Raw genomic sequence first — 13,765 nt, forward strand, 5'->3', positions numbered from 1 at the left:
TTCTGACTCTGTGCCACATTTATATTTTACATGATTCCTTTTGAAGCATCATAAGTTTGGTGTAAGGTTTTTATCCAATCTTATCATCTTTGGATATTGTGTTATGGTCCTGACCCATAGGGAAAGACTATAAACTCAATCCAATTATAATTAAAAGATAAATTTATTACTATTTTCAGGACAGCAATCTCTGAGATGAACTTGAGATTGCTGTGGGAATTGGAGTAAGGGAAGAATTTTTAAAGGCAAAAGACCTTGAATATTTACACAAACAAGCCAAGAACTGTTTTGCTCTTCAAGATTATGTAGTCAAGTTGACCAGAACACCTGCACAAGAAAGTTATACAGAAACCTAGAAAGCTGTTAGCCATAACATAACAAGTATATGGTCATGCCTGTATATTTCACAATTGGGAAGCCACCAACTCAGGGTTACTTGGAAATTATATTCCAGGGACTAGAGTACAGACAAATGACTACTGGGCACCAAGATGGACACCTACCATGAAATAGAGTTTCTATACCCATCACATTAGACACAAATGATTATTTTGCTTTTATCAAAATCTTGGACACATGAGAACTAACTCAATGATTTTTTGGTTTCTTTTTTCTCCATTTCTGACTTTTATTATTCAATTTTTCCTCATTTTAAAATTCTATATATATTTAGATGATAAACAATCTTTTTGTTAATTTAGTGTTACCTTAACATTTTTAACAATACTAAATTAGTCTTTACTTCTGGAATTTCAAAATGCAGAATCAAGCTTTCAGCATGAAGATTAACACATTTTCTCTTCCTTACATCATAGAAGATCTTAAGAACACCAACTCTAAGCATTTAGTTTCTTCATTTCTGAAACAGAAAAGACAAAAATTGTAATTTTCCTTATACAATGTCTGTTTATATTTGACAGGTGTTTGACAGCTGCTGTTTCCACCACCCCACGTTATAATTTAGTATTTTATCATGAATTTCACATGGATGATGAGGAAATCAGTTAGAAGTAAATCTTTTTGATGATAGCTAATGAAAATAATTACATATGGAGATTTCTTCTAATTTAATGTTACAGTGTCTCTGGAGATTGACCATAGACAGTATACCCTCTTACCAGAGGAACCTAGACATGTAAGGAAATTAGGTTTGAGTGCACATGGCAGGTGAGACGCAGTACGACAAAACAGGTCTAACAAAACAACAATAAAATTATTATTCAAATCAACAAGATAAAGAGGTGCCTGTAAGAGTCAAAGGAAAAATTTGGGATGACAGGGCTTAACTTTTTGGCAGTGAAATGGAAGGGTTGAAAGAGCTTATAAGACCAGGCTTATTAAATACATAGGCTTCTCCTTAGATCGTGATGGGCTAGCTGAAAGAACACACTATCTAAACTTGAAAAAGAAACACATTTACCAGATTCTGCTATTTAGTGAGAAGTTATTTTATGGCCAGCCACTGTGGCTGTATTGGGTTTGGGACCAGTTGGATGAGGAACAAACAAGACTGTGTTATAGTCACACAAAGGAGGAGGTTAACTGGAACCAAAGTGATTCATTGCTAATTTTCTACTAACTTATGTCAGGCCATGGCAGGAACTGGTCAGGGGAACTTATAACACTTATTTTTGCTTGTTATATTTTAATAATTTAAAGAGAATTTATTATTATAAGTTATAAGATTTGTTTTGTTTGATGGCACACACCTTTAAATTCCAGCACTCCGGAGGCAGAGGCAGGCAAATCTGTGTGAGTTCAAGGCCAACCTGATCTCCAGAGCAGGTGCCAAGATAGGCTCCAAACCTACACAGAGAAACCCTGCCTCGAAAAACCAAAAAAAAAAAAAAAAAAAAAAAAAAAAAAAACTTGTTTTCAGAATGATTTTACAATTCTACATGAATTGTATATTTAGTAAGAATTTATTACAACTTATACTGCAAATTTGTAAAATCATTTTTTAAAAACTATGAGTTTTCTCCCACTATACATTGAAACTACTCATTTACAAATTTTTGGTGTCACATTGATACAAGGAGAGTCAACTAGAAGGACAATGTTGATTTTCTCCAGGGTGTTTTTGACTTTCACTGGCTGCATTTTAGATCTCACCATTTGCTTTGATTTTAGTCTTCTTTCTAATGCATGTAGATGTCAGTTTACTATAACGAAGTCCTCACAAACATCTGTTCTTGCAGCTTTATGTAACTCACTATAGAAAACTGGTCAATTGCTTAGCATTGGTCTCAGAAAATATGAGATCACGAATTATCATCATCACCACCATCATCATTGTCATTATTATTGCCAAATCTATGGTTATTCTTCACTTTCAGTCTTACTCATGGTAGCTCCTAGTGCAGAAATTCCATTTGTTTTCCTCCAGTTTAGTCAGAACCTGGAAACAGAAGAGAGTTCAGTGGATAGTCAGCTGAACTGTGAATAGGTGTCTCAAAAAACAAACAAACAAAGGCAAGTAAAGTGGGGATAGAAAAGCACTTCTTGACATACTGAAGAATTGAAGAATACCAGGCATTTTGGTACACACCCGAACATATTTTATATCTGCAAATTTCACAGCAATCTTATCCTGGTCAAATAAACATCATATATGCATGCTGGCGGAGGAGTACACAAGCAATTGCAAAGAGTAGTCCACCATCTTTGTGTAACTGGAGTTTATCAATTCCCATTATCTCCTTGGAAGCCCATTAGAAACTAGGTTAATAAGATAAAATTACTATTAATAATAATAGCAATTATCAGTACTATCAAGGAATTACTAATCTATTATCCCTAGAAAGCATCATAACTAATATTCACACCCATGTCCATACCATTTATATGAACTATTAATTTTCCACATAACAGTAAAAGCAGTTGATTCAATAGCCATTTGTTTTCAATAAAAATACAGTTTTACTCATATGGTGATTATATCATAATTAAGAGACAACCATGGTATAACATTGCCAGCAAACACACATGCTCCTGTTGAGTTTTTTCAAGGAAAAATAAGTCATGGCAGATTAATAGAGAAAGGGCAAAAGACATGTGTCACTTAGAGCATCATCAGGAAGACAGTTCCAAGGAGGTGGCACTTAGCAGAGGCTTCATGGACACAGGAGAAGGGTTCCATGAATTTCAGAGGAGAGATTTCTGGGCAGCTACAGTGAGTAACTGCTGCAAATCTTTAAAATCAAATGCAAACACAGAGGACCCTGGCTGCATCTCAGAGAGCAACAGCAACGGAAGGAAGGGAATGGGTACTCAAGGACCATCTGGGTAGAACCCACAGTGAAAAGTCACTCAACTTGAATATAATGGAAACACAGTGGAAGATTGGGTCAGGCTGAAGTCATGTGTTTAAAAGGTCAAATGATTATTGTGGAATTCCTATAGGTTACAGGCTGGACATGAGCTGAAGATTAGAAAACTACTTCATGCAATGCCAGCATCCAGGTGGGAGAGATGGTGGTGTGTACCAGGAAGCAAGCAATCGGGGTGGTGAGAAGGGATATGAGACTCAGTACATTTTCCATGGTGGAACTTGAATGCTCACTACAAAGTTGAGAGAGAAAAACCTGTCAGAGAAGCCCACAGCTTCACTGTGAGGAATGAAGAGCGGAAAATCAGCTTTCTAATACAACCGAGGACTACCTACCCAGGTGTAGTACTCCTGCATTAATCACTAATCAGAAAAAAATGTCCTATAGGCTTGCCTACAGGCAATCTTACCTATCTGTTTCCTCAGTTGGGATTTTATCTTCCCAAATGACAAAAAAAATTTAACTGGGCCATCTATCATCTTCTGTAATCTGCTCATTCAGTAATGATTAGAGAGAAAATGAAATGGTATCTTCTTTCTTACTATAGGAAAACACAAAATAGTCTATGGATATGCAATTCTGTAACAAGGCTTCAGCTAAGCTTTATACTTCTAGTCAGGGTTCTCTATTATAAGCAGATTGAAACTTGCCTACAAATTTACAGCCCTTTTCACTTTTTCACTGAGTTCATATGTATCAGTTAGTACCTCCTTGTATAGCAAGCAGTCTCAAATAGGACTAATCACAGTTATTGTCCATAATGTACGGATCAGTTCAGTGGCTCTTACATGCATAGGTGGACAGCTAGCTGACTGTTATGAAATCAATGAGTTTTTTAAAGACACAGTTTTCTTCTCATATTATCTCCCTCTCCAGCAAACCAGCTGGCTTTTCACATAGTGTTTCTAATGTCCCGAGAGAGAACATAAGCAGATAGATCTGGTGGAGTCAAGGAGAGAACTTCCACTGCATTCTGAACTTGCACTTCACCCAGTAACTTCCATTGCATTCTGATGGTAGAGACAAGCCACAAGGCCAAGCCCGCCTCAAGGGGAGGCAAATTACCACAGTATTTGATTGGAATAGCATCACAGCCCCAGGACACACACATGTGATGTGAAACCGAGAGAAGATGGTGATCAGAATTGTTTTGTTAACCTCATCTTTTTTCTGATAGACAGGAATAAAATTCATTTGCCCAAGCACATAAATAAAGACCAGTTAAATTGAGCAGAGTGTGGAAATACCCAGTGAGTTAGCATCGTGCCAGTAGCTATCTGGATTTTCTGTCTTGTTCATATCGTTGGCCCGGCTACTTTTCCCACACTTTCTCTAGACTTCTTAAAGACAGCTTCTATGAAAGAATGAAGTAAAGATATCAGACTATCTTCCCTTGATAAAGATAAGTAGACATGGAATTATTACCTTTGTATTATTGAGGCAGAGTGCAAAATAATTCTTGAATCATGCATCTCTATTTATAGCCTAAAGCAAAGGTCAGCTTATGGTAAACCAGACTTCCTTCCTCATTAACAGACAAAATCACTGGTGTACAAGAATTAGGTCTTGGAAGACTATTTTTAAAAAAGCTTAGCCATTTCTTTCATTGTAGTAGTGAGGCAATTTGATCCACATGCATACTTTGAGTTGTAAAGATGATCCAAGTACAGTTTTAATCAGAGCTTTCTATTACTGCAACAAAATACCTGACAGAAAGACTTTGGGGGTAATTTTTGGTTCTTAGTATAAGACTTATTTGTTAATTTAGACAAAAATCTTTGAAATTGAGTATTCCTCCTCCTTTTAAAATCATGCTTGTTCCTGCTATCTAATTGTGATGACTGCCTAACCATGAAGCTTGTGTGTTTGTCAAGTGAAACAGATGTCACTGTGTGAAAATGAGTGAGTTAGTCACAGGCACACAGTGGTTCCTGATGAAGCTTGTTCTTGACCATGGGTTCCAGGTCAAGTTTTGTCCTGGGAGAGGAATTATTGCAGGAGAATTATGGAATTTACAAGAGAGTTTACTGTGCAATGGTTTTAAAAATGGTCAAACTCACTATTGACAACACTGTCTAAGGGTTTCCACCATGTGCTAAAACACCATGACCAAAGGCAACTTGAGAAGGAAATGGTTTGTCTCACAGCTCCTAAGTCACATTCCATCAGTGAATGAAGTCACGGCAGGAACTCAAACAATTCAGGGACCTGGAGGCAGGAGCTGAAGCAGAGGCCTCAAAAGTGTGCTGCTTACAGGTTTGGTCTTCATGGCTTTCAGAGACTGCTTTCTCGTGCACCCTAGGATCATCTACTGTGTGGTGGCACTGCCCACAATGGGATGGGTCCTACCACATCAATCACTAATTTAAAAAATATACCACAGGCTTGCTCACAGGCCAATCTGCTGGGAGTATTCTCTCAATTGATGTTCCCTCTTCTCAAATGATTCTAACTTTTGTCAAGTTGACATAAAAAAAATAGTCAAAAAAATTGACCCTTTGTCAACTTGGCACAAAACCCCATCACTATTAAACCATAACCTTTCCTTTCTTCTTCATCCCCAAGATCTCATACTAATGTTATATCACAATTTAACACATTCCAACTTTTAAAAGTCCCACCAGTCTTTAAAAATTTGAGCACTTTGAATTTCAGTCTCATTAAAACATGCAAAGTCTCTTTCAAAATTCAAAGCTTCTCTAAAGCATCCACGACCTCTTTAAAATTCCAAAGGTTCTCAAATGTGGGCTCCTATGACATTAAAATCAGGTTCCATACTTTCTTATTCCAAGAAGAAAAAAAGACTCTGGACACAGTTACATAACATCAAAGCAAAGTCTAACAGCTCAGTGTCAGATTTGTGAGCCTTATGCTCTTCTAGTCCACTAAAGGTCCACATAGAGCACGCATAATGTGTCTCATAGTTCAGGCTGGCTCCGCTCCACAGTTGCTGCTGTCCTTTTAGGGTTGTCCCATGTTCAAAACTTTGGGAGTCTCTGTTGCAACTAGGCTACACCTTTACTCATTGGCTTTCTTCAGGGAACCAAGTATCATGTTACCATAGGAACCTGAAACTTGGGGAGTATTTGACTATGATTCCAATTGAAAGTTTCCTCCTATGAACTACATCTCCTAGGTTTTCTACGTTGTCTTAAAGTGAGGTGTGTCTTCTTATGCATGAACTGTACAAAGATCTTTTTTTTTAGTTAACAAAATTCTTATTTTACAAATCAATCTCAGTTCCCTCTCTCTTCCATCCTCATGTGCCCCTCACTGACCCCCTCTATCCCACCTCCCATCCACTCCCTAGTGAGGATGAGGCCTTCCGTGGGGGAATCATCAAAGTCTGTCACATCATTTGGGGGAGACCCCTCCGTCATGTATCTGTGCTGAGAGAGTATCCCTCCATGGTGAATGGGTTCCCAAAGTCCATTTGTACACTAGGAATAAATACTGGTTCCACTGTCAGAGGTCCTATAGACTGCCTGGGGCACCTAACTGGCACCCTCATTCAGAATCTTCGTTCAGTCCAATCCTGGTTTCCCAGATTTATAACTGGGGTCCGTGTGCTCTCACTTGCTCAGGTCAGCTGTTTCTGTGGGTTTCTCCAGCCTGGTCTTGACCCCTTTGCTCATCCCTCTTCCCTCTCTTCAACTGGATTCCAGGAGTTTGGCCCAGTGCTTAGCTGTGGGTGTCTTTTTCTGCTTCCATCAGCTACGGATGAAGGCTCTAGGGTGGCATTTAAGGTAGTCATTAATCTCATTATAAGGGAAGGACATTTAAGGTAGCCTCTCCACTATTGCTTAGATTCTTAGTTGGTGTCATCCTTGTGGATCTCTAGACATTTCCCTAGTGCCATATTTCTCTTTAAACCTATAATGGCTCCATCTATTAAGGTATTTCTTTTCTTGCTCTTCCCTATTCTTCCTCTGACTCCGTCTTCCTGATCCCTCATGTTTTCCTCCCCCCTCCTCTTTCCCCTTCTCTTTTTTCTCCCTCCTTACCCCTCTGTGATCCCAGTTTTCTCAGGAGTTCTTGTCCTTTTCCCCTTCTCCAGAGAACCATGTATGTCTCTCATAGGGTCCTCCCTGTTTCCTCATTTCTCTGGAGGTGTGGATTGTAGGCTGGTAGTCCTTTGCTCTGTGTCTAATATCCATATATGAGTGACTGTACAAAGATCTTGTGAGTGCTATTTCCATCCACCGTGTCTCACTTATTTTGCATGCTCTAGTACCCCTTCCGCACCCCTTGTGATGAAAACTGTTCTGCGTCCATGCTTATCATGCTGCCATGTCCCTTCCTTGAGCCCTGAGCTATCTTGGAATAAAAGTTTCCAAGAAGCCCAGTTAAGGGCTCTGGGGAAATGCCTGGAGTTCCCTGGTTCTGCTGAACACGGAATGCTACTTCAGCTCTTCCTCATCAGTCACTTGCAGGGCACAACAACCTTCTCCTCTTAATTTCTGCTTGGTGCTTGGTATTTAAACCATTGCCTAGGAAATGAGGGTGTTTTACCAAAAGTGGAGCGGTAATCCTCTCTCTATTACTCTCTTATAAACACATAAGCATGGCATGCTGCAGTCAAAATTGAAAATTAGGAAGAAGCTTAAAAATAGAAAAAGCTTAGGAAAGGTAAGAAAAAAATACAAAGTGCCCTTAATGTTTACAAAGTACATCCACCTTGATATAATTGAAATCCATGCATTATGGGCAAGTCCAGGATATGACGGGCCTAAGACAAGGTCTAGCCTAATAACTGAGTAGCAAAGATGTCTTCCTCTGATAGAAGGCAGCTCAGTCACAACAGGAAAATCCAGAGCTCTACTGCTGGAGTCCGTCCTTTGTCCTTTTGACTTGATGTAAGAAATGATCCAACCTTTATGTTGAGTCCAAAGGGGAAATATGAGGAATGTGAGACTAAAGAATCTCCCTCCCACCACCTAGTGGTTTTGTGGTGATTAAACAACTTCAGGAATTTAGTAGATTTGAGTTTTTTAATAACTTTTATCTGTTATGGTCCATTCCTAACACTACTATTATGGAGTTATTCCCCACCATACTATTTTCAATGCAAAAATATTAAAATCTGGGGGGAGGAGATAACCCAAATGACTCTGACTATGGGAATGAGTAAACCAGTTGGTGTAGAAATAGATCAGGAACTGTCATATTGGATGAATGAGAACCACGTGCGTCAACCAGGATGGTGGAATTAATAGTGGGGGATAGGCATTTTAAAAACTAGGGTAGAGCATATCCTCTCCCCTCCCATAAATATGGACTCAATGAATAAAAGCTACTTTAAAAGAAGAAAGGTTGGGGCCTCATCCCAAGTTGTACAGCAGAACACTAGTGATAGCCTTCCCTGCCCCACCTGCACCCCCATCTCCTTTGGGTCCCACAGATCTTCCACTACTAACCATGCTCCACCACCTTGTTGCTTTGTCCCAAACCCCAAAGCCAGAAGGTACCTACTGCTAACCCAAGGGCTACTCCTCTAATAGCAATAAGTGTGCTGAAGGTGGAAACACATCTCTCCTCTCCTACTTGTTCCTGAGATCCAACACCCATCTATCCCGAGTCTCATACCTAGCTCTGCAACAGGAAACCCACTGTGGTCTCCCTTCCCTTTCTGACTCCATCACAAATGGATCACAAAAATCTTCTCCTCTAACTTCCTTTCCCCCAACTCATCCCACCATCCCAGCCTCCAACACCAACAGACATTCACTGGGAACACACCAGCTAAGCAGAACCGTGAGATAGGTAAGCTAAGTGAAGACCCTCACCACTTCCTGCTCCCCTCCAAACCCAATCCCTCAGTCTCATCCTTAACATTGCAACAGAACACCAGCTGCAGCCTTTCCTTCCCCCTTCCCATATCCCCAATGAATCCTACAGACTATACCCTCCCTTCCCCTACTCCATCAGGAACCCCCTACTAGCCCATAGGCCACAACTGGAAGAAACCAAGTAGGCTATCCTCAGACCTTCTCCTCTCTCTCTGTTCCCCTAAATATAATCCCAGTCTCATCCCCAGCTCAGCATCAAAACACCTGTGGCAGCTTTCCCTTGTATAATTCAGTAAAAATGAAATACACAGAATACACAAACTTATGGGACACAATGCTAAAAGAAAAGTTCATAGCACTAAGTGCCTACATAAAAAAAAAAAAATTGAGAGATCTCATACAAGCAACTTTACAGTACACCTGAGAGGTCTAGAGCAAAAAGAAGCAGCACACCCAAAAGGAGTAGATGGCAGAAAATAATCAAACTGAGGGCTAAAATCAACAAAATAAAAACAAAGAGAAGAATACAAAGAATTAATGAAACAAAGAGTTGGTTCTTTGAGAAAAATCAGCAAAATTGACAAACCCTTACTCAAACTAACTAAAAGGCAGAAAGAGAATATCAAAATGTTAAAAATCAGAACTCAAAAGGAAGCATAACAGACAGTGATGAAATCCAAAGACTCATTAGGTCATACTTCAAAAGCTTGCACTCCACAAAACTGGAAAATCTAAAAGAAATGGATAATTTTCTCAATAGATACCACTTACTACCACTTACTTACCAATGTTAAATCAAGATCAGTTAAATAATTTAAATAGATACATAGCCCACAAGAAAATAGAAGCAGTCATTAAAAGTGTTCCAACAAATAAAAGCCCAGGGCCAGATGGTTTTAATACATAATTCTACCAGAATTTCAAAGAAAAGCTAATGCCAATACTACTCAAATCATTCCACAAAGTGGAAACAGAAGAAACATAGTACAATTTATTTTATGAGGTCACAATTTTGCTGATAACAAAACCATATAAAGACTCAACAAGGAAAGAGAATTTCAGACCAATTAGCCTTAGAACATAGATGCAAAAATATTCAATAAAATACTTGCAGGAATGTATTAAGAAGATAATGCACCATGATCAAGTAGACTTCATTGTTGTGAAATATTTGTACACTGTGTGAAGATGTGTTGCTGTGACTAGTGTGATAAAAAGCTGAATGGCCAGTAGCTAGGCAGGAAAGGTAGGACTTCTGGGCAGAGAGAGAGAGGAAGTCAGAGAGATGAATCTAAGCATGCAGGGGATACCAGTGGGATGCAGAACAAGTTGGACATATGGGAAAAAGAAATGGTAGAGTGTATATTAATAGAAATAGGTTAATTAAGTTGTCAGATCTAGTTAGAAGAAAGCCTAAGTTAAGGCCAAGCTTTCATAATAATAATTAGAGTACATGTTGTTATTTGAAGGTTGGTGGTCCCAACCAGAAGATACTTTATCTCAGAGATTCAATATACAAAAATCAGTAAATGGATCCACCATAATAAACAAGCTAAAAGGAAAAAAAAAACATGATTATCTCACTAGATGTCAAAAAAGCCTTTGAGAAAATCCAACACCCTTCATGATTAAAGAAGTCAGGGATACAAAAGAAATACCTAAACATAATAAAGGCAATTTACAGCAATCACATAGCCAACATCAAATTAGGTAGAAAGCAACTCAAACCAATTCCACTAAAATCAGGAACAAGACAAGGTTGTCTACTTTCTATATATCCATTCAATATGGCACTTGAATTTTTAACAAGAACTGAAGGAGATCAAGGAAATACAAATTGAAAAGAAGAAATCAAAGTATTGTTATTTGCAGATGATATGATAGTTTACATAACTGACTCTAAAAATTCCCCCAAGGAACTTCTACAGCTGATAAACATTTTCAGTAAAGAAGCTGGATATGAGGGTGTATGGAGCAGGGGCCAGGTGGAGGGTTAGGGAGAGGGCTGGGGGAGGGGAGGGAGAAGGGATTGACATGTGAAGCAAGCTTGTTCCTAATTTGAACTAATAAAAGAATAAGAAAAAAAAGAAGCTGGATACAATATTAACAACAGCCAAGTAGCCCTCCTATATACAAATGACAAATGGACTGAGAAAGAAATCAGGGAAACAACACCTTTCACAATAGCCTCAAATAATATAAAATATTGTGGGGTAACTCTAACCAAGCAAGTGAAAGACTTGTATAGTAAAAACTTCAAGTGTTTGAAGAAAAAAATTAAAGAAGATAGCAGAATATGGAAAGATTGCCCATGCTCATGGATCAATAAGATTAACATAATAAAAATGGCCAGCCTACCAAAAGTAATGTACAGATTCAAGGCAATCATCATCAAAATTCTACCACAAATCTTTTTGGACTGTGAAAGAATAATTCTCAACTTCATATAGAAAAACGAAAAACACAGTATATCTAAAATGATCTTGAACAATAAAAGAACTTCTACCATTCCCAATTTCAAGTTGTATTACAGAGCAATACTAATAAAAAATGCATTGCTTTGGCATAATAACAGACACATTGATCAATGGCATCTAATTGAAGAATCAGACATTAATCTAATTGAAGACTCAGGCATTGATGTCCATATATGGACACCAGATTTTTGATAAAGAATCCAGAAATAAACACTGGAAAAAAGAAAGCATTTTCAACAAATGGTGCTGTTCAAATGGAGACTTTACTTTATATTCTAGTCTCTTTGGTGTGGGAAAACACTCTGCAGGCTCCCAAAAGAGAAACATGTACACCAACCCAGCCAAAAACCTTTGACCTACAGTCTGTCCTGCCTACATAACATGCTAGAGCAATGGTGGCACAGAACTTATGAAAGTAGTGAACCAATGTTTGATTTGATTTAAGGCTCACTCCATAATATGGAATTGACACCAGAGTAGATAGCCTAGAGACCTAGGGTAACACCAAACACTATTGCTCTGAAAAAAAAAAAAACTTCAATAAAATGACTGCTAATGATATTTACCTTTTTTAGTCATCACCAGAGAAGATTCCTCTGGTGGCAGATGCAAACAAATGCAAAGACCCATAACAGACATTATGTGATGAAAGTCTAAATAGGATGTTTCCATCAAATCCCTTCCCTCAGAGCTCAGGGAATCCTGTGGAAGGGGAGAAAGAAAGAGTGTAAGAGCCAGAGGGGATGGAGAACCAAAGACTGAAGCAGCAAGCACAGGGCCCATGTGGGTCTGCCCCAATTAGCTTAGTATTTTTATGGTATCCCTGAGTGTGACAAAGAGTGGTTCTCTGACTCTTATGCCTGCACCTGCGGCTCTTTTTCCTCCTGCTGGCTTACTGTGTTCAACTTTCACACAATAGCTTTTTCTTTATTTTATTCTATTTTATTTTGTCAAGTTTGGTTATCTCTTAGAAGCCTGTTCTTTTCAAATGGGAGACAGAAAAAGAGTAGACCCAGAGGGGAGGGGATGTGGAAGGAAACTGGGGGAAGTACAGGGAGAAGAAGCTATAATCAGGATATATTATATGATCTGTGAGAAAATAATCTATTTTTAGTAAAAGGGAAAATAAAAATAAGACAGGTTGAAAGAATACAAGCTAAGCTTTACTAGTCACTCTTCCTAGTCATCTGTCTCCCTCTTTCTTATAATCTTAGAAAGTTAGAAACTTCAATTATCTTTTTTTTTCTTCAACAAAAAATTTGTAAGCAGAATGTCTGTATGTTTAGTGCCTATGTAGGTCCAGCTTGCTTCATAGTTTGATGATCTCATGTATTTGGCACAGGGTGGAAAGTTTCATGCTGCAGACCCAATGTGCTTGGAGGTTCCAGTGTAAGAGCTAGGGGAAAAACAAAAAAACAAAAACAAACAAACAAACAAACAAAAAAAAACAGGCTGGACATCATTATGTAAAGTGCAGCAAACCAGATGCAGAGAGACAACCACGGCTTGTTTTCCTCATTACTGACCTAGATTAAACTGTGTGAGTAGATGGGGCGGGGCCTGAGATGCAAAACAGGACCACTAGAGGGAAGGAGCAGATCTTCAGGGAGTTAGGGAGAGGATAATGAAAAACATGTAGCCAAAATGCAGAAGGAGCAAGCATAGGACCTACAATAATAGTGTGGGGAGGAAGGAGAGTGTGTATGTGTGTGTGTGTGTGTGTGTGTGTGTGTGTGTGTGTGTGTGTGTGTAACTATACACATGGAAATATATACACTTGAAAGTGCTAAAGGAAATCCATTCAGTAAATAGGGAGAAAGAAACAAGCTGATGAAACAATGGAAAGGTCGCATAAAATGCTCAAGGGCTGACTTCAATCCCTAACACGACATGAAAACAAAACAAGCAAGGAATAAACAAATCAAGACCCGATGCTCCTTCAATGTTAACTAAGAATCTATGGATTCTTTTATTCACCATACAGTGCGCTGTCAAAGTGAGGTGAGTGCTACAGTCATTTCTCAGGAAGGTTGCAGTCACTGGTGAAAGTTTGTTTATAAGACGGGAGTTCACTTCAGGTGCCCTTCCTGTTTTCTGGGATGCATGCAAATCACAAACCGAGAACCACAGGAAGGAATTTCTGAGTGAGCTCGGCTCTTAGGCAGTCCAA

The 13,765-nt window shown here is 38.7% G+C and overlaps 1 long non-coding RNA gene across 1 annotated transcript; it reads right to left on the reverse strand.

Moving 5' to 3' along the window:
• Positions 1 to 1,986: 1,986 nt before the first annotated feature.
• On the reverse strand, positions 1,987 to 13,736 carry LOC118238303. The gene is made up of 3 exons (XR_004768191.1): positions 13,573 to 13,736; positions 12,162 to 12,297; positions 1,987 to 2,398 (listed from the first exon to the last, which is right to left on the reverse strand). It is a non-coding gene; the product is annotated as an uncharacterized LOC118238303 (long non-coding RNA).
• Between the last annotated feature and the right edge of the window lie 29 nt (positions 13,737 to 13,765).

The sequence above is a fragment of the Cricetulus griseus genome, chromosome 2, assembly GCF_003668045.3.
Source record: "Cricetulus griseus strain 17A/GY chromosome 2, alternate assembly CriGri-PICRH-1.0, whole genome shotgun sequence".
NCBI lineage: Eukaryota > Metazoa > Chordata > Mammalia > Rodentia > Cricetidae > Cricetulus > Cricetulus griseus.